Below are 24,372 nucleotides of genomic sequence, written 5' to 3'. Positions count from 1 at the left end.
TGACCTCGCAGTCCCATTCATAGGTATAAACCCAAAATAATCGAAACCGAGGACTCAAACAGATATTTCTACCCCACTGTTCATCGCGGCACTATTCACAAGAGCAACAGGTGAAAGCAACTCAAGTGTCTATCAACAGATGAATAAACAAAACGTGGTATATCCACACAATGGAATATTATTCAGCCATTAAAAGGAATAACGTTCTGATGCATGCTATAACATGGATGAGCTTTTTTGAGTAAAATGGGCTAGACACAAAAGGAGAGGTAGCATATGATTCCATTTAAATGAAATAACTAGAATATGCAAATCCATAGACAAAGTAGAGTAAAGGTTCCTAGGGGCTGTGGAGAGGGAAGTGGGGTGTATGGCTACATGGGGCAGGACTCGGGGGTGATGGAAAAGTTCTGGAAATGGATGGTGGTGATGGTAGGACAAATGTAAATGTAATTAATGCCGCTGAATTGTACACACAAGAATAGATAAAATGCTAAATTTTCTGCTATATATGTTACCACAATAAAAAATGTTTAAATAATAACCAAAAAAGAAAGTAACTGAGGCTCAGAGCCCTGAAGTCCCCAGCAAGTGGCTGAACCGGAGTCATTGCCTTCCCCATTAGAGGCCTCGAGTGGCTGTGAGCAAATCCATCTATTCTGGGAGCTTGGTCCCAAATCTGGAAACCACGGGTGTTTGGCTGGAGCATGCCTTTATGCCAACACACATGTGCTGACCCCACATGGGCACGGGGTCAGGTTAGACCCCGGAAATGGAGAAATGAATAAGGCCCTGCCTGTCTGGGAACCTGGTGTGATGGGCACAGAACAGTGTGACAAGGGCCACGTCAGAGCTAACTCTCCCAGGCGGTGGGTGAGAGCCTTTGGAGAAGGCTTCATCTAGAAGAGAAGGCCTGAGCCAATCTGAAGATTGCATAGTCAAGTGGTAGAGAGAGGTGGAGGGAAAAGCATTTCCTCCTGAGGGAACAGCCTGTGCTAAGGAGGAGAGGCATGAGGCCAATCTTGAAGAATTCCTCCAGCTCTAACTCTTCAGTACTGGAGGGTCACCATTAAGAGATGAAGAGGGGAGAAAGGGTGGGTATCTGGGGGTCAGTATCCCAGGTTCCAGGCTTCAGGGAGCCCATAGGAACCCTTCCAATATGAGAGTTTCTGAGTCAGTTCTTACTAGAGCCAGGAGAGCCCCTTAGGGATCTACCATCCAACAGACTCATTCTGCAGTTGGGAACACTGAGGCAGGACAAGCCTCTTCCCCAAAGCCAGTCAGGCAATGTTAGAGCTGGATTGGGACCTGGTCTCCCCAGAGGTCCCAGGAGCCTGGCCCTGAGGCCACCGTCAGGGCATGAAGCATATTTCTTAGAATGTACTGGACATTGTTCTGAGTTTCCTATCTCTCAACTCAGGGTAACCCTCTTCTACAGATGAGGCAGAGAGGCAGAGAGAGGTTCAGGAACTTGCCCAAGGTCACACAGCCAGTCCCTGGGGACTCTGTGTCCTCTAGAATCTAGAGCAGTCCTGAGTGCCTATTGTGGATACCGACAGGGGGGATGGTCTTCTTGGGGCTCAAGGCCGACTGGATGGAGCAGGGATTTACAGTCCAGCTGGGGAGACAGACACAGAAAAGATCATTTCCTTGAGTGTGGGGGAGAGGTCAGCCTGGGGCTGTAGGGAGAATTCCCACAGGGAAGCTTCTTGGCTGAACCTCAAAGGAGGAATAAAGCATCCAGAGGAAGAAGAAGGGGAAGGGTGCTTAGGCACGGGGCCTGCCTGAGTGCACAGAATTGAGGGGACAGAAAGGAGCCTGGTGTACTGGGAACTACACAGGGTCAGACTTTTGTCAGAGCAGACAGCAGGAAGTGGGGGGTGTGAGGCTGAGAGGGGCGCAGGGGCCAGACTGAGGCTTTGGACCCTCTCCTGTTGCTACTGGGGAGCCATGGAGGGTTTTAAGCAGGAGCTTCATGGGTAGATTTTTGTTTTAAAAATGTCCCTCTGGCCCAGCCTCGACTCGGGCCTTGGGCCAGGCTTGGTGAGGCTGGGATAGGAGCGGGCCTCTCTGCAGAGCTCTCCTTCTGAGGGCTCCCTTGCTGTGTCCAGGTCCCAGCCTTTGCTTGGCAGTTGTGAGATGAAGCTGAGATTCAGAACAGGAAGAGCTGTGCTTGGTCATCCCCTCCCGCTGCTTCTGTTCAAGTCTCACATGGAAGAGAAAAGGTCTTCAACAGAATTTAGCCCAGAGCAAGCCTTTGTGTGGATGAGACAAGTAGTTGCCTGTGGGAAAGAGAACTAGTGGGACAGTAAGGGAAGTTTTGAGTCAGTGTTTCCCCAGAACACAGCCCTGGAAGAGTCTGCTGGAGAAGGATCCATGACATCTTATGAACTGCATCCCCACCAAACTATATTAAAGGCTCTGAGAAGCCCTGCAATGGAAAACATCTTTTATGTTTTGTTTCACCCAGTGTTCTCCAAACCTTTTTATTTTTTTAGGAGGTACCAGGGATTAAACCCATAACCTTGTACATGGGAAGCAGGCTGAGCTACACCTGTTTTCCTCTCTTCTCCAAACCTTTTTTTTTTTTAAGATTATTTATTTCTACCCACCTTGTTTGTGGTCACTGTTCATTGTGTGCTCTCTTTGTCTGCTCATCTTCTTTTAAGGAGGCACTGGGAACTGAACCCAGGAACTCCCATGTAGGAGGAAGGTGCCCAATTGCTTGAGCTCCCTCCCCTTCCTGCTTGCTGTCTCTTGTTGCATATCCTTGTTGTCTCTCTCATTTTGTCATTGTTGCATCATCTCGTCATGTCAGCTCACTCTGCCACCCTGTCATGTCAGCTTGCTGTCTTGCTTGTCATCTTTAGGAGACCCTGGAACTAAGCCCAGGAACTCCCATGTAGGAGGAAGGTGCCCAATTGCTTGAGCTCCCTCCCCTTCCTGCTTGCTGTCTCTTGTTGCATATCCTTGTTGTCTCTCTCATTTTGTCATTGTTGCATCATCTCGTCATGTCAGCTCACTCTGCCACCCTGTCGTGTCAGCTTGCTGTCTTGCTTGTCATCTTTAGGAGACCCTGGAACTAAGCCCAGGAACTCCCATGTAGGAGGAAGGTGCCCAATTGCTTGAGCTCCCTCCCCTTCCTGCTTGCTGTCTCTTGTTGCATATCCTTGTTGTCTCTCTCATTTTGTCATTGTTGCATCATCTCATCATGTCAGCTCACTCTGCCACCCTGTCGTGTCAGCTTGCTGTCTTGCTTGTCATCTTTAGGAGACAACTAAACACAGGAACTCCCATGTAGGAGGAAGGTGCCCAATTGCTTGAGCTCCCTCCCCTTCCTGCTTGCTGTCTCTTGTTGAGTTTCCCTGTTGTCTCTCTCATTTTGTCATTGTTGCATCATCTCGTCATGTCAGCTCACTCTGCCATCCTGTCATATCAGCTTGCTGTCTTGCTTGTCATCTTTAGGAGACAACTAAACACAGGAACTCCCATGTGGTGGTGGGGGCCCAACTACTTGAGCCACATCTGCTTCCCTCTCCAAACCATTTTGATGTCAAGTCATTTTTCTCTCTGAACACCAATGAACTTGAGCAGCAGAACCCACTGGTCAGTGCTGGTATAGAAGAAAGAGCAACGGACCAGGAGTCAGAAGGCTGGGGCAGGTAAAGTTCCCAACAGGGCACTCACTACGTCTCTGAGCCTCAGTTTCCTCCTGTTTCCTCCTGTTTGGCCATTGTCTTGTTGTACATAATGTATGAACACACTGCCTCCCTGTAAAAGGACTGGGGAGCTTGTGTTTCCATCTTGGGGTAGCTAGTATGGGACACAGGGCCTGGCACTGAATGATTGAATGAATAAATGAATATATGAATGAGTGAAAGCCTAAAATGAGACTCAGCATTGCTTCAGCAGCACACCTACTAAAATTGGAATGATTAGTGTGGTCCCTGCGCAAGGATGATACACAAATTCATGAAGTCTTCCATATTTTTTTACAAAGTCCAGCATCCTGTCTTGATAAGAACACTTCAAAAGATAGGATTACAAGGAAACTTCCTCAAGACGATAAAGGGCATATATGAAGAACCCACAGCTAACACCATACTCAATGGGAAAGGCTAAAGGCTTTCCCTCTAAGATCTGGAACAAGACAAGGATGCCCACTGTCACTGCTCTTATTTAACGTTTGTGCTCAAAGTACTTGCTTGAGCACTCAGGCAAGAAAAAGAAATAAAAGGCATCCAAATTGGAAAGGAAGAAGTAAAATTTTCACTATTTGCAAATGACATGATCCTATATGTAGAAAGTCCAGAAAAATCTACAACAAGGCTTCTAGAGCTGATAAAGCAGATCAGTAAAGTGGCAGGATATGGGATCAACATGCAAAAATCAGTAGCATTTCTGTACACTAATAATGAGCAATCTGAGGAAGAAATCAAGAAAAAATTCTATTTATAGTAGCAAGTAAAAGAATCAAATATCTAATAGCTAAGAATAACTTTAAGAATGTAAGGATTTTAGATTACATTGCTAAAGGAAATAAAAAAAGACCTAAATAAATGGAAGAATATTCCATGTCATGGATTGGAAGACTAAATATCATTAAGATGTTTATCCTACCCAAATTGACAGATTCAATACAATCCCAATAAAAGTTCTAACAACATTTTTTACTGAACTGAAAAAGCCAATTATTGACTATATTTGGAAGGGTAAAGGGTCCCCAATAGCCCAAACCATCTTGAAAAGGAAAAACAAAACTGGAGGAATCACGTTACCTGACTTTAAATCATACTACAAAGCTACATGGACAAAACTGCATGGTATTGACACAAGGATAGACATTCTGAACAAAGGAACTAAATTAAGAGCTCAGAAATAAACCCATGCATATTTGGCCAACTGATATTTGACAAGGCCACCGATCCAACTCAACTGGGACAGAATAGTCTCTTCAAAAAATAGGGCTTGGAGAACTGGATATCCATATCCAAAAGAATGAAAGAGGATCACCATTTCACACCCAATATAATAATTAACTCAAGATGGATCAAAGACCTAAATATAAGGACTAAGACCATAAAGCTCCTAGAAGATAATATAGGGAATCATTTATGAGATCTGGTAATAGGAAACGGTTTCATAAACTTTACACCTAAAGCACAAGCAAAGAAAAAAATAGAAAAATGGGACCTCCTCAAAATTAAAAAGTTTTTCTTCTTTGAAGAAGTTTTTCAAGAAAGTAAAAAGGCAGCCTACTCAAGGGCAGAAAATATTTGGAAACTGCCTACCTGATAAAGGACTAACCTCCAGCATATATAAAGAAATCTTATATTTTGAAAATAAAAAGACAAACAATCCATTTTTAAAAATAGGCAAGAGAATTGAATAGACACTTTTTCAAAGAGGAAATACAAATGGCTAAAAAGAACATGAAAATATGTTCAATATCACTACATCACTAGAAAATCAAAACTACAATGAAATAACATCTTACACCTCCTAGACTGGCTGCTATTTAAAAAAACCCAGAATAAGTGTGGAGAGATTGTGGAAGAATAGAAACTCATTCACTGCTCATAGGAATGTAGAATGGTGCAGCTACTGTGGAGGACCGTTTGGCAGTTCCTCAGGAAACTAAGTATAGAATTGTCCTATTATCTGGCAATCCCACAGCTAGGAATATACCCAGAAGAATTGAAAGCAGGGATGTGAACAGATATATGCACACCAATGTTCATTGCAGCATTATTTATCATTGCCAAAAGTTGGAAGCAAACCAAGTATCCTTCAATGAATGAATGGAAAAATAAAATGCAGTATATACATATGATGGAATATTACTCAGCTCTAAGAAGGAATGAAGAATGGACACATGTGACAACATGGTTAAATCTCTAAGATCTTATGTTAAGTGAAACCAGGCACTAAAGGACAAATATTGCATGATCTCACTGATACAAACTACGGATATTGAGCAGCATATCTACTCACAGAAGTAGATACTTCCATATCTACTTCTATATGAGAAGCAGCATATCTACTCACAGAAGATACTCATATCTATGGATATTGAGCAGCATATCTACTCACAGAAGTAGATACTTCCATATCTACTTCTATATGAGAAGCAGCATATCTACTCACAGAAGTAGATATGGAAGATAGTTTACCAGGGGAGAGAAAGTGAGTAGCGAGTGGTGAGCCAATGCTCAGTCTGGGTAAAATCTATGATAAGGTGAATGTGAGAGGTTTGGTATTAGATGGGGTGATGGTGGTAGAGTGATGTGAATGGTACAGTGATGCTGGAGTGTGAGTGTGGGCAAGGTTGGGGGTTGGGTTGGACTATCCATAGAGCTGGGGGGAGGGTTGGAGAAAGGAACGGGTGAACTTTGGGGAGGTTGGGGACTGTGGTTGTGAGAACAATTTTGAGTGTTCTTTTAACAACGATGGCAAGGGGAGGGTCACTGGTGCAGGACGGCAGTGGTGGGGTAGGTGTTGAGAAGGGTGCACATGGGGCATGCCTCTATGGAATATGAATGTGTTCATGTAGTCATAGGGTATTATCTCAGTGGATGGAGACCCACATGGCAACTAAGAAAATATTAAATTCCCATCCTGGGGGCTCTTGCTATGTTTTCTAATAGAGTGGCAAGAATCTAGAGTACATAGGCAGTGCTTAATAAAAGAAAACAGACCAATACACCAAGACCGCAATATTAATGCTTGTACTTATGAACCTTATTCTTGTAAAATTGAAACCTAACCTAATAATATCCATTGCCTAAGAGTTTACCTCTTGGGAGCAGATGTGGCTCAAGCAGTTGAGTACCTGTTTACTACATGGGAGATGCCAGATTCTGTTCCCAGTGTTTCCTACAAACAATAACAAACAGTGAGCAAAGAAATGTAAAAACCAACTCAGCAAAGAAAGGTAAAAACCAACAGCTAAGCCCAATGGGGCTTAGCAGTTGAGCGCTGGCTTCATATGAGGTCTCTAGTTCAATCCCTGGTCCAGGTACCTAAAAAAAGAAATTAATTAATAAAAGAAAAACAAAAAGGCTACCACCTGAAAACCTCCTTATTATGCAAATGTGGCCTCTCTCAAAGCCAAACCAGGCAAATAAATTCACTACACACTTACTACCATCTCCCTGGCATGGGATATGACTCCTGGGGAGGAGCCTCCCTGGCACCAAGGGATTATTACCTAGCACTAACCAGCAATGCATTTGGAAAAAGACCTTGAACCAAAAGGGGAAAAAAATTAAAGAAAATTAAATAAAAAATTAAATAAGAGATTTCAAAGTGGGTTGGAAAGTCATTCCACAGGTTATGCTTATGCATGACCCAGGAGGATCTCACTAACTGCTGCAATAGACAAAGCCTCAAAGAGGGGTGCTCCAGGGAAACAGATGTGGCTCAAGCAATTGGGCAGCTGTTTACCATGTAGGAGGTCCAGGGTTTGATGCCCAGGGCCTCCTGGTGAAGGCAAGTTGACCCATGTGGTGACTGGCCCACACAAGTGCAAGCTCATGTGGGAGTGCTGCCCCATCTGGGAATGCTGCCTGGTGCAGGCGTGACCCCAGTGCAGGAGTGCCATCCTACGCAGGAGAGCTGTCCTATTCAGAGAGCTGGCACAGCAAGTTGATGCAACAAGAGCCACAGAGGAGAGACAATAAGAGAAATAAGCAGGAAAGGGAGCTGAGGTGGCACAAGAGAATGATCATCTCTCTCCTACTCTGCAAGGTCCCAGGGTCAGTTCCCAGAGCCGCCTAATGAAAATACAAGCAGACACAGAAGAACACACAGAGAATGGGCATAGACAGTGGGAGTGGGGGTGGGGGGGAGAGAAATAAATAAATCTTTAAATAAAAACACAAAGAGGGGTGCTCCAGAGGGATCTAGAGACATGCAGACACTACAGGCAAGGCACACAACCCCATGAAATCAGTACCCATCATGGGCCTTGCCTTGGAATGTATGATAACCTATTTCCCCACTGTAACAGAGTTAGGCTCATTTATAATTTCCCTATACACGAGTCTCCTACCCCTTTTATTTGAAACTATAATTAGCACTATACCCATTAGATGTAAGTTCTAGAGACTTAATCTTTGGTCTGTTCACATGCTGGTTGAGCCCTGACTCTTGGCAGAGTTGTAGCCAACATCTACTTTCCAGTTCATCGGACTTGCACAGGACAACTAAGTAAATGATGACAGTGGGAAATCTCCATTCCAAAAAGTAAAGAGTATTTACTGCAAGGAAAACTGTTCCTTCCCTCTGCCCCATAACATCTAAGCCCCCTCTCAATCTGAAGCAGAGTGGGCCTCACCATCCCAAAGTCCTCATGGTTGAGGAATGAACAAACAAAAGGTGGGAATGCAACCATGGACCAGAGTGGACTTATTATTATTCTAGCAATGGAAGGACTTGTAACACTGATATAAAGACAGTGGCCACCAGAGGTGCTGAGGGGAGGGAGAGGAAGAATAGGTGGAACATAGTGCATTTTTAGGACATTGAAATTGTGCTGCATGATTTTGCAGTGACAGATACAGGCCCTTATATATTTTGTCAAAACCTGTAAAATCATACAGTGCAAAGTGTAAACCATAATGTAAACTATAGATTACAGTTAGTGGCAAAGTTTCAATACATGTTCATCCATTGTAACAAATGTTCCACACTCGTGTAAAATGTTATTAATAGGGGAAAATGTGAGAGGGGGAGGAGGTGGGTATATGGGAATCCCCTATATTTTTTATATAACTTTTCTATAATATAAAATTTCTTTTAAAATAAAGTTAACTTATTATTGATATAAAGGCAGTGGCCACCAGAGGTTCTGAGGGGAGGGAGAGGAAAGAATAGGTGTAACATGGGGACATTTTTGGGACACTGGAATTGTCCTGCTTGAAATTGCAATGACATTGCAATGATGGATACAGGCCAGTATACATTTTGTCATAACCTGTAAAATTGTGTGGGGCAGAGTGTAAACGATAATGTAAACGATAGTCCATGGTTAGTAGCAAAGCTTCAATATGTGTTCATCTATCGTAACAACTGTACCACACTAATGAAAAAAGTTGATGATGTGGGAAAGTATGGGAGGTTGTGTGGGGCATATGGGAATCCCTTATATTTTTCATGTAACATTTATATAATCTAAAGCTTCTTTAAAAACAAAAATAAATTTTAAGTTAAAAAAATAAAAAATAAAATGAGACTCACCTCTCCCATAGGGTTATTCTGAAATTAAATAAGTGAACGCCTATGAGATGAGCTTTATGTTAGAAAACTTTAAAGCCCCATCCACAGGTAAGGGACTCTCTTTATTCTCTACACTAATTTAAGGGCCCCTCACCCCCACTGACTTGCCATGGTGCTCCAAATTCCACTGTTAGTCATGCATTTTCCTTAGGGCTCTGCAGGCCCCAATTAAAATACATCTCCATGTATCCATTAAGCCCCTGGCACCCACTGTTGCAGCATCATGCCATCATTGCAATTAGTTTACCAGATTAACCCAGTAGAAGCCTGTTACTGAGCAAAAGCCGAGGGTTCTCTGCCCAATGCACTCCAATGACAAATTCAGGAGACATCGGGGTTTCAAAGAGAGAAAGAGTTTTTTGCTAAGTGGCAAAGCGAGAACATCGGAAGGCCCATCTGCCTAAAATCTGTCTACCCAAATCTAAGGAGTTTAGGGTTTTGATGGATTCAAACAAGGGAAGTTGGAGTGGTTACTCTTACAATAGCTAGTATCAACAAGGGGTTAGGATTAGTCTCGTGAGTTTCAGTAATCTTAGGTATTGATTTCTGGCTCTTCTATAATATACTATAAAGTAAGCAAAAGCAACTATATAATCATTTTCATAATCATTTTTTAATTCTTGACTCTCAGTTACATTTCCTCCCTTTGGCTTATTGCTTCAATCTTGACAGTGCTCTAACTTCTTTATGCTCAGAAGGGGTGTTGAGGGAAACAGACATGGCTCAACTCACAGAGCATCCACCTACCAAAAAGGAGGTCCAGGATTTGATACCCAGGGCCTCCTGGCCCATGTGGTGAGCTGGCCCATGCACAGTGCTGCTGCACACAAGGAATATGGTGCCATGCAGGGGCACACCCACATAGGGGAACCCCACGTGCAAGGAATGCACCCTGCAAGGAGAGCCACCCCACGTGAAAAAAGCACAGCCTGCCCAGGACTGGCACCGCACACGTGGAGAGCTGATGCAGCAAGATGACTCATCAAAGAAGAGAGACAGTTTCCCAGTGCAGCCTGACAATGCAAGCAGATGCAGAAGAGCAAACAGCGAATGGACACAGAGAGCAGACAATGTGAGGGAAGGGGAGAGAAATAAATAAAATAAATCTTTAAGAAAAAAAGAAGGGGTGTTGGCATTATGGGGTAGAGGAATGAAATTGGTTGCCATCCTTGGGGAGACTGGTACCTTAGGTGTTAGTGCTTAACTGGCAAAGGAACAAGCCAGAGGCTTTATAGTCTCTGGAAAAAGAAAACTTAATAAGTAAATAGAAATTTATAGTTTTAAATAACTATATTACATCGGGGAAATAATTTTTTTAGACAGGGCCCAGAGGAGTCCTTACGATTTTCAGGAACGCTGTTGCTTGGGACTCTGCAATATCTTATTGAAACCTGCCTAAGAGTAACCCCCCTAATGATCTCCCAATGCTATTTGAAATCAAGCCATTGAAATTTTATTTTGTTTTACTTCTTTTTCCCCTTTTGATCAAGAATCCCATAGTGCCAGGGAGAGACTTACACCTGGGAGTCATTCCCCATGGTGCCAGGGAGATTTTGTCCTGGGAGTCATGTCCCATTTTGGGGAGAGGTAGTGAGCTTATTTGCAGAGTTTGGCTTAAAAAGAGACCACATCTGAGCAACAAGAAGGCTTCCAGAGAGTGACTTAAAAAAAAATTAACAAATCAATTTTAATTTTTTAAATATATATATATTTTTATTTTTTAAAATATATTTAGATTACATAAATATTACATTAAAAAATAAAGGGGATTCCCATATGCCCTACTCCCTATACCTCAATTTTATTGATACATATTAATAAAGCATACAAATCATCCAAAATGTATAATTAGTGGTATTTGGTATAATCACATAGTTGTACATTTGTGACGGTTTGCTCGGTTGGTAGAGGTGGGGTCTGGCTGCGGACGAGGGGTCGGTCCAGCTCTGGACGAGGGGTCAGTCCGGCAGCAGACGAGGGACCGGTCTCACAAGGGGTTTCGTGGTTCGGCTGACGGGGTCGCCCGGCGAAGCCGGCGACGAAGGGGTTGCCCGGAGAAGCAGGCGACGAACTGGGGACAAGGGAGGCCAGGCCCTTGTCGGGGGCTCTCAGAACTGGAGGGCGCACGGCAGAAGAACTACCGCGGAGACAAGGTAAACAGGCAAGTCCAACTTTATTGAGGGAGAGGCAACAGTTTTATAGGGGCTGGGGAAGGCTGATTGGTCGAAGCCACGCCCTGCTCTGATTGGTTGCCGGTGAAAGGTCAGTGGGTGGTACTGGATGGGGGAGGGGTGGTGATTAGGGATTGGCTGTTGCTGTTGCTGGGGGAAGTGGCAGGGTTTAGGGATTGGTGGCTGCTGTTGCTGGGGTGGAGGGCAGACTTGATTTTTCCGCCCACGCCTGGCTGTTGCTGCTGTCGGGGGAGGGGAAAGGGCAGACTGGATTTTTCCGCCCACGCCTGGCTGTTGCTGCTGTCGGGGGAGGGGAAAAGGGCAGACTGGAATTTTCCGCCCTGCGCCTGCGCAGGGAGAAAGAAGAAGAAGGGTGCCGCCCCACAGGCATCGTGTGGTGCCATCCAGGAGGAGGGGTGGCCGCGGAAGCATGGCTGCCGAGAAGGGGAGACCCGAGGGCACTCTGCGCCCATGCCGAGCTCCCTTCAGGGGTGGCGGTGGGCCCGACCAACCACCCTATTATGGGGGCAGCGGAATTAGGCCTACCGCGGCCGCTCCCCTCGCCAGGCCAGCAAACCACACTTCGGCCCGAGGGGTGACCGCATACATTCATCAGCTCAATCATCATCAGAGCATTTTCATTAAGTCAATAATAAAGAAAAAAACTAACAAGAAAATTCTTCACCCCCTCAATCTCTCTATGCTTCCCCTGCTGTACACAGCCATTATTTCTGGCTATACTTGCCCAATTACTTATTTATTTATTAAGTAGTTTTATTGAGATAAATTCATATATCATAGGATCTATCCAAAGTATATAATCAATAGTTTTTAGTATAATCACAATGTTGTGCATTTATCACAACAAAAAATTTTAGAACAATTTCATTATTCCAAAAAGAACTCTGTACTCTTTAGCTGTCCTTCCCAAGCCCTATATAACCACTAATCTAATGTCATCATTATAAATTGATTTATAGTGACATTTTTTACACATAGAATCATGCAATATATAGTACTTTGTGTCTGATTTCTTTCACTTAGCATAATGTGGTTTTTTTTCATTTTGTTTGGTGTAGTAACATCCAGAGAGTGACTCTTAGGTTTAACTCTAATTACGCTTCATTATGAAAATGAATTTCCTTGTTTTTTTTTCCACAGGTCTCCCTGCTTTCAATTCTTAGATTTAGGCCTTGTAAAGTTCTCTGATTGCAGTTTTAGTAAACTGGGAGCCCCTACTGCTTGATAGAATAGCAGGAATTCCCAAGGTGGGCAAGTTTCATGCTTTCCTGCCCCAGTGCCTGAAGGGACCTTGCAAATCCCTTTTATTTTATGCCCCAAACACTCTCAAATGCATCAGGGTACTACTTCAACCTGTACAGAATACCAAGATCTCATTCCCCATCTTAGGTTCCTTGTTAAATAATGCTGAGCTAGGTTGTTCAAATAAACCGACCAGACAGATTAAATTAGATTGTGTGCCACAGATATTTAAAACAAAAAAAAAAATTTTTATTGATTCAATGTTAAGTATTAATTGCATGACCATCATAGCACCTCTTTACATCACACAATCACCAGAATTAGAAATTTCTTTGAAAACTAAAAACAGGGCATAGTCCAATAATTAGAAGTTGCACACTGTTACTATATAGAAACCAGGTGCATGGTACAGTGCTGCTGTGAAAATGGAAGCCTGCAGATTTGACAAGGAAGCCAAATCATGTTTTAGACAATTTTAAGAAAGTGGCAATACTGTTGAAGCAAAATACTCAACACAGCAGGAAATGAAGGACCAAAAAAAAAAGAAAAAAGAAAAAAGAAAAAAAAAAGCATTATATAACCAAATAAACATCTGATATTTCCTTTCCCTTTTGAGAATAAATACAGTTAAGGTCACTTTTATCCTTGAAATGGATATGTTTGCCTATGATGATCTTGCTAATGACTATACATTATCTGATGTCCTCTGCTAGGATTATAGTTTTGAGAAAGCCATAGTTACAAGAGGCATCTGCTGCAAATACCTAGAAATTCCTTTTATGGCAACCACTATAGAATTCACTTGTCTTAAACAGTGAACAAGGGAGGATGGCCTCATGTTTCCTTTGCAATAATAGTATGTGCTGAGGATCAAGTGGCTTTCAAGCAGCATGGTGGGTGTGAAAATGTTTGCAGTTTAGATCATTCTGTTGCGTTTATGGGTTGGTGAGTCTGTAAGACATCGCCACATTGGGCTGAGGTACGCTTTCTAGCTCCACCATTGTCCAAGTGGAGTGCCGTTTCTTCTGATGTGAAAGTGTTCACATCGACATCGTGGAGTCCCTTTCTCCTCCGACGAGCATTCGATGCGCTGCTTACCCGTGGAGGAGAGCCTGGGGACTCGAGCGCGCTATGCTGGCCATCGCACCACTAAGCCCGTGCAGAGCCGCGGCTTCCCGGAAGGGCTGCAAACCAGCCTCTGCAGATGAGCTAGCTTCCGCTGAAGTGCTCCGTTAGGGGGCACTACAGTCAGTCCTGGGGGAGCTCTAGAGTTTCCAGGTGGAGGAGCTTTTCCACACAGGAAGCTGATCAAATCTTCTCTACGTACAGTTCTTCTGCGTTTTTTAACCCAAGCCAGCACATCCTTACTGCGACGCTGATAGCCAATCTGAATTCCAATATCAAAACTTCGCTGACGGGTATCCACGCTTTCTTTGCAGAGACTGGTGACGGCGGTGGCTGCATTTTGGAAGGGGACCCGGAGAGGAAGTCCTGGCTGTGACACGCTCGGGCTTTGTGGAGCCGGGCCGCGGCGGTGGCGGGTTCTGGCAGAGGCGCCGCAGCTCCTGCGGCTTGTGCTCGGGCTGCGCGGCCGCCGCCTCCTGCAGCTCGGGGGCAGCTGCTCGGCCTGCGCGGCCTCGGCCAGGCGCTGCCCTCCACTCGGAGAACCAGTGCTCGGGCCGTGCTCCCGGACCCCGGCCTCGCCCTCTTCCCGCCTCACCTCCCTCCTCCGCGGCCTCCGCAGGCGGGGCCCCGCGGGAGCGTCCTCGTCGAGCGGCCCGGCGGCGGGGCCCAGCGGCCGGCGGCGGCTCCTCGCGGCGGCCCAGCCTCCTGCACCCCGGGGGCCTGCGAGCCCCGCCCCGGGCCTCCCCACCCCCGGAGCCCCGCTGGAGGACGCCGCGACCGGGGGACCGCCGCCCGCCGCTCGCCTCGCCCGCCGGCACCTCCTACCGCCCCCCCAGGGCGCCGCGGCCTCCCCAGGGCCGCCGCCGACCGCGGAGGCTTCCACGCAGGCCGGCCTGTGCCGCCGAGCCCACCCCGAAGACTCAAAAAAAATTTTTTTGACAGAATTAATTTCTCCTTTTTTGGTCCTCATAAGTATTATAGGTTAAAAATACAGATAGCATTACTTTTTACTTTGGATTATGATCCACCTTAGTCTTTAACTAGATCAGTCCCATCCCCTTTTGATTGAAGTCTGATCCTTTCTTTAGCTTCTTTAACACTTGCCGTGTGGGGTGGCCTTTTTCAGATACTGCTGCTTCTCAGCATCTTTAGAGCTGGAGAACGTCAGCTCTGAGTCTCAGATGTCATCAGACACCTAAAGTTCCAGGGAGCTACTAGGTTACAGAGAAAGAGCAGAGCATCTCGGAACTTAGAAATAACAAAGTCCCAGAGTAAATGTGACTGTTATAAGAGCTTACAGTCTAGGCCCTAATTCCCTTAGGAGCATCTTTAAATGAAACTATTTTTAGATATAAAAATCATTTGATGATTAATTTATATTGAGGTGATTGGGCACAGACCATCAGCAGAAGCTTTGTTTCACTTACCTTTACACTTTTACCAGGGTTACATTAATCAACAGGTAGAACATAACAGACTTGCTTTGCTCCTCTTTAAAAGTCCCTTTTTGATGAAGATGAAGTTCTGGGAAATGGATTTGGTTCGAGCAGTTGAGCTCCTGCCTACCACATGGCGGTCCAGGGTTCGGTTCCCGATGCCTCCCAGAGGACACGAGCAAGACCACGAGCATATTCTGGTATGATATGGAATCTTGGTCTTCTGGACAGAATACTCAGATAAGTAAGACAACTTTTTATAAACTTTCATTAAGAGCAGACTAATAATCCAAGAAAATGTCATTATTTTAACAGAGAGAAAACCAAACTCCAGTTTTGTATGAACACTCAGTTTGATACAAAACCTTTTTTAAGGTTAAAAAGTATCATAAGTTTATTAAATTTTAATTAGCATTGACTGTGACACACACAATTCACACTCACAAACCCTCTGTGACTTTCCATATCCATTCAGATCAGCCTGCATGTTCCTACCTTTCATAAAATCAGGCATTGGCCTTAGGAAAACCACACGCCCTGAAACTATGGCAAACCAAATTCCCTTCCGCAAACCCTCTGCGACTTTCCATGTCTGCTCAGGTCTTGTCCTACATATTGGTACCACTCATTCTGTGAAAGCCAGTGATTTCACTTCAGGACAAAGCTACACTCTTTCCTTTAACAAAGCACATGCTGCAGGCTTAATACACCTGCTACCAAAAAAGATCTTTGAAGTGCTTTCATACATCCTACAAAATACGATCATTTTTAAATAACATTTGCCAAAATAAACTCATTAAATACAAACTTACATTTTTCATCTTAAAGATCTAATAGACATAACGCTAGCTTATTTTATTAGTCCCCATATAAACTTAGGGAGAACACACCCTAGTAGATTAAAATGAAAACAATGATGGTTTATGTAAGAAATGTTTTTTCTCTTCTTCCACAGGTTAAAAACCTTCTTGTTTCCATAATATTCTAAAAGGAACAACCTCAAAAGCATATGATCTTTAAAGAATATACTACAATTGTTCTTAGCATTTTGCCCAAAGCATAATCCAGGAAAACCTTTTTTTATAGCTCTCAAGGAGCTTTACTTAGTGAAGTCTGGCAATTAGATTAAAAAATTTTTGTCCATTAAAAAAATTGATGTATATCATTCATACATGAACATACATAATAAATAAATGTCTAGCAAAAGTTGTGAATATAAAACAAGCATACATAATATCACACAGGGCTCCCATACCTCACCCTATCTGGCAAGTCGATTTTATTTAATTATCCCCGAGGCTACACATGTTTTTCTTTCTTCTTTTTTTTTAAAGTGAGGTACCGGGTCAAGGGATTGAATCCAGGACCTCACATGTGGGAAGCAGGCACTCAGTCTCTCGAGCCACATCTGCTCCCCATGGCTTTTGTTTTTTGGCTATCTGGTTGTGTCATTGTCCTTTTGGTGTGTCACCACACCTCTTGGGGGCCTGTGCCTCTCCGTGCAGGTCTGGGACTCCTCTTTTCTATTTTTCACCAGGAGGTCCTGGGGATGAGACCCAGGTACTCCATGTGGTAAACGGGAGCTCAACTGCTTGAGCCACAGCCACTTCCATCCCCATGTTTTATAATGAAAAGAATAATAATCCCAAGGTGGGAATTCCCTCAGAACTCTACAGCAATCCAGGAACCCATTGTGCAGAATAAACCAGGCAAAACATGGCTTATTCCATAACATTTTCCTTGTGATTATCCCCCAACCCCCCGTAGAGAGCACTCTAACTTAAACCCACACCATCTCCATCACTTTGGGCCCTGCCCTTCCCCCTGAGCTGCCTCTACTGGGAAAGCCCTGGAGCCAGAGATTCAGAAGACGAGAAGATTGTGACTCAGGCAGCCCGACTGAGGAGTTACCCCAAAGGCACTGGCTTCCTTAGGGGACAAAGAACCCTCGGATGGGGTGCTGCTGTTTTCTGTTTCAGGGATTTTTTATTTTTCTTCCATTTTTTTGTCCAAATAGTTTTGTCTATCTAGATTTTGGCATGACCTTCCTGTTCATTAATTAGTAAAGGTCTGAGTATTCTGGCTTTTAAGTTTAAATGGTAAGGTGGCAGGAGGAGTTAAAAAGAGCTTCTAAAGCTTGACTTTCCTAATTTTGGGGACTCCAGGAGTACTAGTTTATATACAAGCACTTAATTTTTTTAAGCAATTTGAATAGAGCTCTTTTAAGAATTTTGTTTGTTACTTTGGCATTACCATCTGGAGATGTGAAAATATATACAAACAGACAGACGCAAATAGAAATACACACACACACAAACAGAAACACAGAACACATAAAAGTCACTAAGGTGAACCACCATTTTTTGCTCTTTCCTGGTATGACCTGCAATTAAGCTCTCTACCATGTATATTCCTCCTAGAGGAGCTGAGGGTTTACATTTAATCTTGCCACCTGAGGCTCCAGGTGGGAGGTTGAGGGAAGTGGTGTTTTCTTCATCCTGGGCTCTGCCAATTGCCACCCAGTTTTCTTCTGGGGGGGGGGGTGGTTACCAGGGGATGGGAGGGCAATCATTTTTCCAGTGTCCTTCTTTCCTGAAATGTGCACATATATAGGTTCTTTGGGGCCTCCCTGTTCGTTTATTCCTGTAGGCAGTTCGTAGAGGGGTAGAAATTTTGCGGTGGCTCAGCTGCTGGTTTTAGAGAGCAGCCCTGTCTGAACTGAGTACCCTGACAGGTGTGGGGTGGGGTGGGGTGGTTATTTCCATTCTCAGGCTCAGTAAAGGGGAATAAACAGGAGGAGCTAAATAAAGGCTTCATTGGGTTCTTCGGGATTGAATCTGTGAGGACATTTCTCGAAACAGTCTTTATAGGTAAGTTTTAAAATTTTCCCCTTAATACTGACTTTTGAGAGAGATAAATAAGTACAGAGACAAATAAATTCAGACAAATATGTCTGAATATGCATGATCTCAACAACACATCAGTTAACAATTGGACATTAAACACTTAATTTTACTAAATACCAATTAATTGCTGGATTACTTATTTCTTCAGGAATATACTCAACAGATGGACTCAGACCAGGGCCTCAAACCCTGGATAGAAGAATGGTACTCAGAAACTAGAAAGGTGTAGAGGTCAAAGCAAGAGGGATTGTTCTGGAAGCAGGGCCCAGGACCTCAAACCCAGGCCCAGGAGACTCAAACCTCCATCCAAACTCCCCAATCCATGTCTACTAGTTAGATGTCCAGATCTGGAACCAGAAAGTTTCTGCCTTTGAAACTTTAAAGTGGTGAGGGGCCTGGAGTGCCAGCAAGGCAAGAAAATTCCAACAGCTGAGGTTTTAAACCAACAGGGTCTAGCAGCTGCAAAAGGCTAGGTGCTCACCTGTCCTGCTGGGGCTCCAGAACCTTGGGCAGATTCCTTTTTCCTTAGGGACCCTTGGTCTCACTAGAGCTGCCAAAGTATTACTGAGCAAAAAGTGGAGGGTTCTCTGCCCAATCACTCCAATGACAAATTTTAAAGAGAGAAAGAGTTTGTTGCTAAGTGGCAAAGCAAGAAGATAGGGTGGTCTATCAGCCCAAAACCTAAGGAGTTCAGGGTTTTCATGGATTCAAACAAGGGGAGATGGAGTGATTACTATTATATGTTACAATAGCAAGTACAAACAAGGATTGGGGTTAGTCTAGGGTAATCATCACGATGTAAGTATAAGCAAGGGCTGACTTAGTCTAGTGAGTTTCTGTAATTTTAGATATTAACTTTTGGCTATTCATAATATACCAGAAAGTAAGAAAAAGTGTCTATGTATGACTCAGTAATCATAATAATTTGTTTATTTCTAAGTCCCAATTACAACACTGGGCCAAATGAGAGGACTCAGAAGCAGGAAGCTCCATATGGAAGAGAGAATGTGGGGCAGGAGGTGGGGGCACCATGGAATGATGTTTCTGGGCATTCCAAGAAGCTGCAGGGAAATGGGAGGGGTGGGCTCTAAACACAAGCCCAGTCATTGTCAAGCCATCACCATCACCCAGACAGGCCTGGCTGAGTTTCCTGCCTGCAAGGACACCCGGGTGAGGTGGCTTAGAGGGGTCTGGGCAAAGACTGTCCCTTGGGGCTGGGAGCAAGTGTCTGACCCATTTGGCCCAGGGTGGTTCACTTGGTCCAGTTCCTCTGAGCTGCTGTCTGTAGGAAGTCCATGCAGCACAGCCCTCCCAGTCCTCGGGGGCAAGCTGGCCTGGCCAGCTGTGGGCACCAGGAACAGGTCATGCCTCCTGGGAATGGGTGTGAGAAAATGGGAGAGATGGTAGCTGCTGGCCATGTTAGGATTGGGCCTTTCTGCATCCCTGCCCAGGGGCTATGTAAAAAGGGGCTTCAGAGAAGCACTGCCTTTGGCCAGAGCTAACACATCTCTGCTTGTATTAGTCAGCCAAAGGCGTGCTGATGCAAAATACCAGAAATTGGTTGGTTTTAATAAAGGGTATTTATTTCAGGTAGGAACTTACAGATACTAGACCACAAAGTATAAGTTACTTCCCTCACCAAAGGCTATTTGCACGTGTTGGTGCAAGATGGTTGCTGACATCTGCAAGGGTTCAGGCTTCCTGGGTTCCTCTGGCCTCACCTCCTCTGTTTCCTACACAGGGTCAGCTATAGACTACGAGGCTCTCTAGGCTCTGCCTCTTTCTACAAAGTCAGCTGTAGACTATCAGGCAAACGGCTCTGTCTCTTCACCTGGGGCTCCAGCTTCAGCATCAAACTCCATCATTAAAACTCCCACATTAAAAGCCCTCAACTCTGTCCTTTTCCAGCCTTTTCTGGAAATTCCTCTGTAATATTGGGCTCTCTTTGATAATGGTATTGAGCTCAGAGGCTCTATGCCACCACGAGTAAGATGCATGCAACATTATCCCAAATGAACAAGAGAGGGGAAAGAAACCAGGGAACATGAGCAGGTGATGGGCCTGGGAGCCATGTCCTCCATGGGGAGGCTTGTTACTAGAATATCCGTAGCTGCTGTACTGAATAATGTGAAGAAACAGAGAAAGCCACGATTCCTAAATTTGGGTGCTCTGAGAATGATCAGCAAAGCCTGGGCATCAACAGGGATGGGCAAAGGGGCTCCAGTTAGATGGTGCCAGTAGCCAGATTTCTGCTCTCCAAAATGCTGTGTGGGTGAGGCCGGTGTCTTTGCTTCAGGGGACAAAGTGATTTTGTTTGCAAAGGGAATCCAGTAAGGAAAGGAGTTATTTACATTGACCCCAAAAGATAATTGAATGAGACAACAGCATCAGGCCTCGGTTTAGTAGCAAGTGTCTTCTCTCCTGCATCCAAGGCCCCGTGGGGATCTTATCATGGGGCATCTGTGACACACTGGTGTCCATCAGTCACCCATGGTTGAGGCTTCTGAGAGTCCAGGGGACAATACTGGGACCCAGTGGGAATGGCAGCACTGCACATTCCTGTACCTGCTGTGTGCCCAGATCTGTGTCTGATGCTCCTTGTTCCCCCTTTCATGTTCTCAGCACTTCAGGGTGATGCGGTACTTAGAGCAACACAGAAATAAGGCTGTGGTACAGTGCTAGTGCTCAAAAAAACATATTTCCAATGCTGATTTTTCCAAATCAAACATAAGCTCTCTTTCAAGTTCCCTCATTGATGGTTGAGTCTTGGGAGTATCATTGTGGGGTATGAAGGAGCAGGAGTCAGTGAAGAAAAGTAAGAGAAGTTTCCTCAAAGATCTGGTCCTAGAGTAGCCATTTCAATGGTGATAATGATCACAGCAGTAAGTCTGCATCACACACTGGACAGAGTTCAAATCCTTACCCCCATTTCATCCTCCCTCAACCCTTTGAAATGGGCAGTGTCCAGACCCCCCTTTCCTAGGTGTGAGCCAAAGGTCAAGCTGTGATTGGAGCTGGGAAGGAAATGGTGCTGTCCAGCAGCATGGCCTTGGGGCAGGCATATCTCTTGAAATGAATGTGTCTTTTCCCTGAGGGCTTCTGGCCATGGATTGAGGAATATCCATGGGTCTCTGTCTGTCAGGGTCTCAGAGCCCACCCAGGGTTAGGGAAGATGGGGGAGGCAGCTGATGACTTTTGCAATCAGACCAGGGCATGCCCTTTCAGCATTTCACAAATTCCACATATATTTTTGAGCCATCAATGAGCCAAGCACTGAACTCAGACCAATATCACAAATATCAATTTATTTCCCAAGTTAATGACAAACATATGAAGGAAAAGCCAAAAATGATAAGCAGTACAGTACATAGGAAAAGGGCTGGGAAAACTCTTACTGGCCTGAAGAAACTCTTACTACTTGGGGCATTCAGGGAAGGCTTGTCAGAGGGGTCATCCTTCAATTGGCCTCTTGTGGAACGTGTAGTTTTGCAGCCCTCCAGGGACAGGAGGACAGAGTGACCAAACTGGAAGTGCAAAACTAAGTGAAGGAATGGATACCTCTACAATTATAGTGGGGAACTTTAACACATCATTATCACCATTAGAAAGAACATCTCAACAGACAATCAATAAAGAAACAAAGACTTTGAACAATATATTAGAGGATCTAGACCTAATAGACATATACAGAACATTACACCCAAACACAGAGGGGTATACATTTTCTCAAGCATGCATGGATCATTCTCCAAGATAAACCACATAATAGGCCACAGAGAAAGTGTCAATGAATTCAGAAAGATTGAAGTTATACAAAATAATTTCTCTGACCACAGTGGAATGAAGCTGGAATTCTGGAAGGACCAGAGGACCAGATCAGGCACAAAGATATGGAACTTAAGCAACACACTCTTAGACAAACAGTGGGTCAAGGAGGAAACCTCAAAAGAAATCAGTAACTGCCTTGAAACCAATAAAAATGACAACACAAACTATCAAAACATATGGGATGCAGCAAAAGATGTACTTAGAGGGATATTAATAGTCATAAAATTCATACATCAAAAAGAAGAAAGAGCTAAAAATGAAGACATAACTGCACACCTTGAGGAATTAATAAAAAAGAGCAACAAACTAAGCCTATAGGAAGAAGAAAGAAAGAACAAAGATCAGAGCAGAAGTAAATGAAATAGAAAATAAGAATGCACTAGAAAAAACAAAACAAAGAGCTGGCTCTTTGAGAAGATCAATGAAATTGGAAAACCCTTAGCTAAACTAAAAAGGAAAAAAAGAGAGAAGAAGCAAATACACAAAATAAGAAATGAGAAAGGGGATATCACCACTGACCCCACAGAAATAAAGACTACCCTAAAAGAATATTTTGCAAATCTATAGGTCAGCAAGAAGGACAATTTAGAGGAAATGGGAAAATTCCTAGAAATACATAAGCAACCTACATTGATGAAAGAAGAGACTGATGATCTCAGCAAAGCAATCACAAGTAAAGAGATAGAATCACTAATTAAAATCCTCCCAACTAAGAAGAGCCCCAAGCCAGAAGCCTTCATAGTTGACTTCTACCAAACATTCTGGAAAGAACTAACAACAATCTTGTTTAAACTCTTTTTAAAAATTGAAATGGATCATTGCCTAACTAATTCTATGATGCTAACAATTACCCTAATACCAAAGCCAAACAAAGACAGCACAAAAAAGGAAAATTACAGACCAATCTCTCTAATGAACCCAGAAGCTAAAATCCTGAACTGAATACTTGCTAATCAGATTGAACAACACATCAAATGAATTATACACCATGACCTAGTGGGTTTCATCCTTGGTATGCAAGGATGGTTCAACTTAAGAAAATCAATCAATGTAATACACCACATAAACATATCAAAGGAAAAGATATCACATAATCATATCTATAGATGCAGAAAATGCATTTGCCAAAATATAGCACCTTTTCCTGATAAAAACACTTCAAATGATAGGAATAGAAGGAAACTTTCTGAACATGATAAAGGGTATATATGAAAAACCCACAGCTTACATCATTTACAATAGTGAAATCCTAAAATTTTTCTCTCTTAGATCAGGAGCAAGACAAGGATGCCACTATCACCCTTCCTATTTAACATTGTGTTATAAGTACTTGCTCGAGCAGAGGCAAGAACCAGATATAAAAGATATAAATTGGAAAAGAAGTAGTCAAAATTTCACTATTTGCAGATGATATGGTCCTATACAGAGAGAAAGCCCTGAGAAATCTACAATAAAGCTTCTGTAACTTATGAAGCTGCAGGTTATTAGATCAATGCATAAAAATCAGTAACATTTCTGTACACCATTAATGAGAAATCTGAGCAAGAAATCAAGAAACAAATACCATTTACAATAGTAAATTAAAAAATCAAATACCTAAGAATAAATTTAACTAAAAACATAAAAGACATATACACAGAAAACTACACAACACTGTTAAAGGAAATCAAAGAAGACTTAAATAAATGGGTAAATATTCCCTGTTCATGGATAGGAAGACTAAATATCATCAAGATGTCTATACTACCCAATCTGATCTACAGATTTAATGAAATCACAATAAAAATCAGCAGAGCATTTTTTAATGAACTGGAAAATCTAACTATGAAATTTATTTGGAAGGCCAAGCAAACCTGAATAGCCAAAGACATATTGAAAAAGAAAAAGAAAATCACAGGAATCACACTACCTAACTTTAAAACATACTAAAAAGCTATAGTGGATAAAACAATATTGGCAAAAGGACAGACATACTTATCAATGGAACAAAATTGAGGGTTCTGATATAAATCCTTGCATGTACAGTCATCTGGTATTTGACAAGGCCACCAAGCCCACTCAACAGGGAGAGAATGGCCTCTTCAACAAATGGTGGTTCAAGAATTTGCATCCATATTCAAAAGAATGAGAGAGGATTACCATCTCACACTGTATACAAAAATGAACTTAAGATGGATCAAAGACCTAAATATAAGAGCCAAGACCATAAATATCTTGGAAGACAATGTAGGGAAGCATATATAGGACCTTGTAATAGGAAATTGCTTCATGAATTTCACACCGAAAACATGATCGGCAAAAGAAAAAGTAGATAAATGGGCCTCTTCAGAATTAAAGCCTTTTGCACCTCAAAGCAATTTAACA

General features: G+C 43.4%; 2 pseudogenes; one reads left to right on the top strand and one right to left on the bottom strand.

The window, feature by feature from the left end:
* Positions 1 to 3,900: 3,900 nt before the first annotated feature.
* LOC111758847 (U6 spliceosomal RNA) lies at positions 3,901 to 3,992 on the top strand (annotated as a pseudogene).
* A 9,558-nt stretch (positions 3,993 to 13,550) lies between these two features.
* Positions 13,551 to 14,808, bottom strand: LOC101441882 (HUWE1-associated protein modifying stress responses 1 pseudogene; annotated as a pseudogene).
* Positions 14,809 to 24,372: the final 9,564 nt, after the last annotated feature.

This window comes from Dasypus novemcinctus, unplaced genomic scaffold, assembly GCF_030445035.2.
Source record: "Dasypus novemcinctus isolate mDasNov1 unplaced genomic scaffold, mDasNov1.1.hap2 scaffold_210, whole genome shotgun sequence".
In the NCBI taxonomy this organism is placed as follows: domain Eukaryota; kingdom Metazoa; phylum Chordata; class Mammalia; order Cingulata; family Dasypodidae; genus Dasypus; species Dasypus novemcinctus.
The sequence above is the reverse complement of the archived record's forward strand: the minus strand, read 5'-3'. Positions and strand labels throughout refer to the sequence as shown.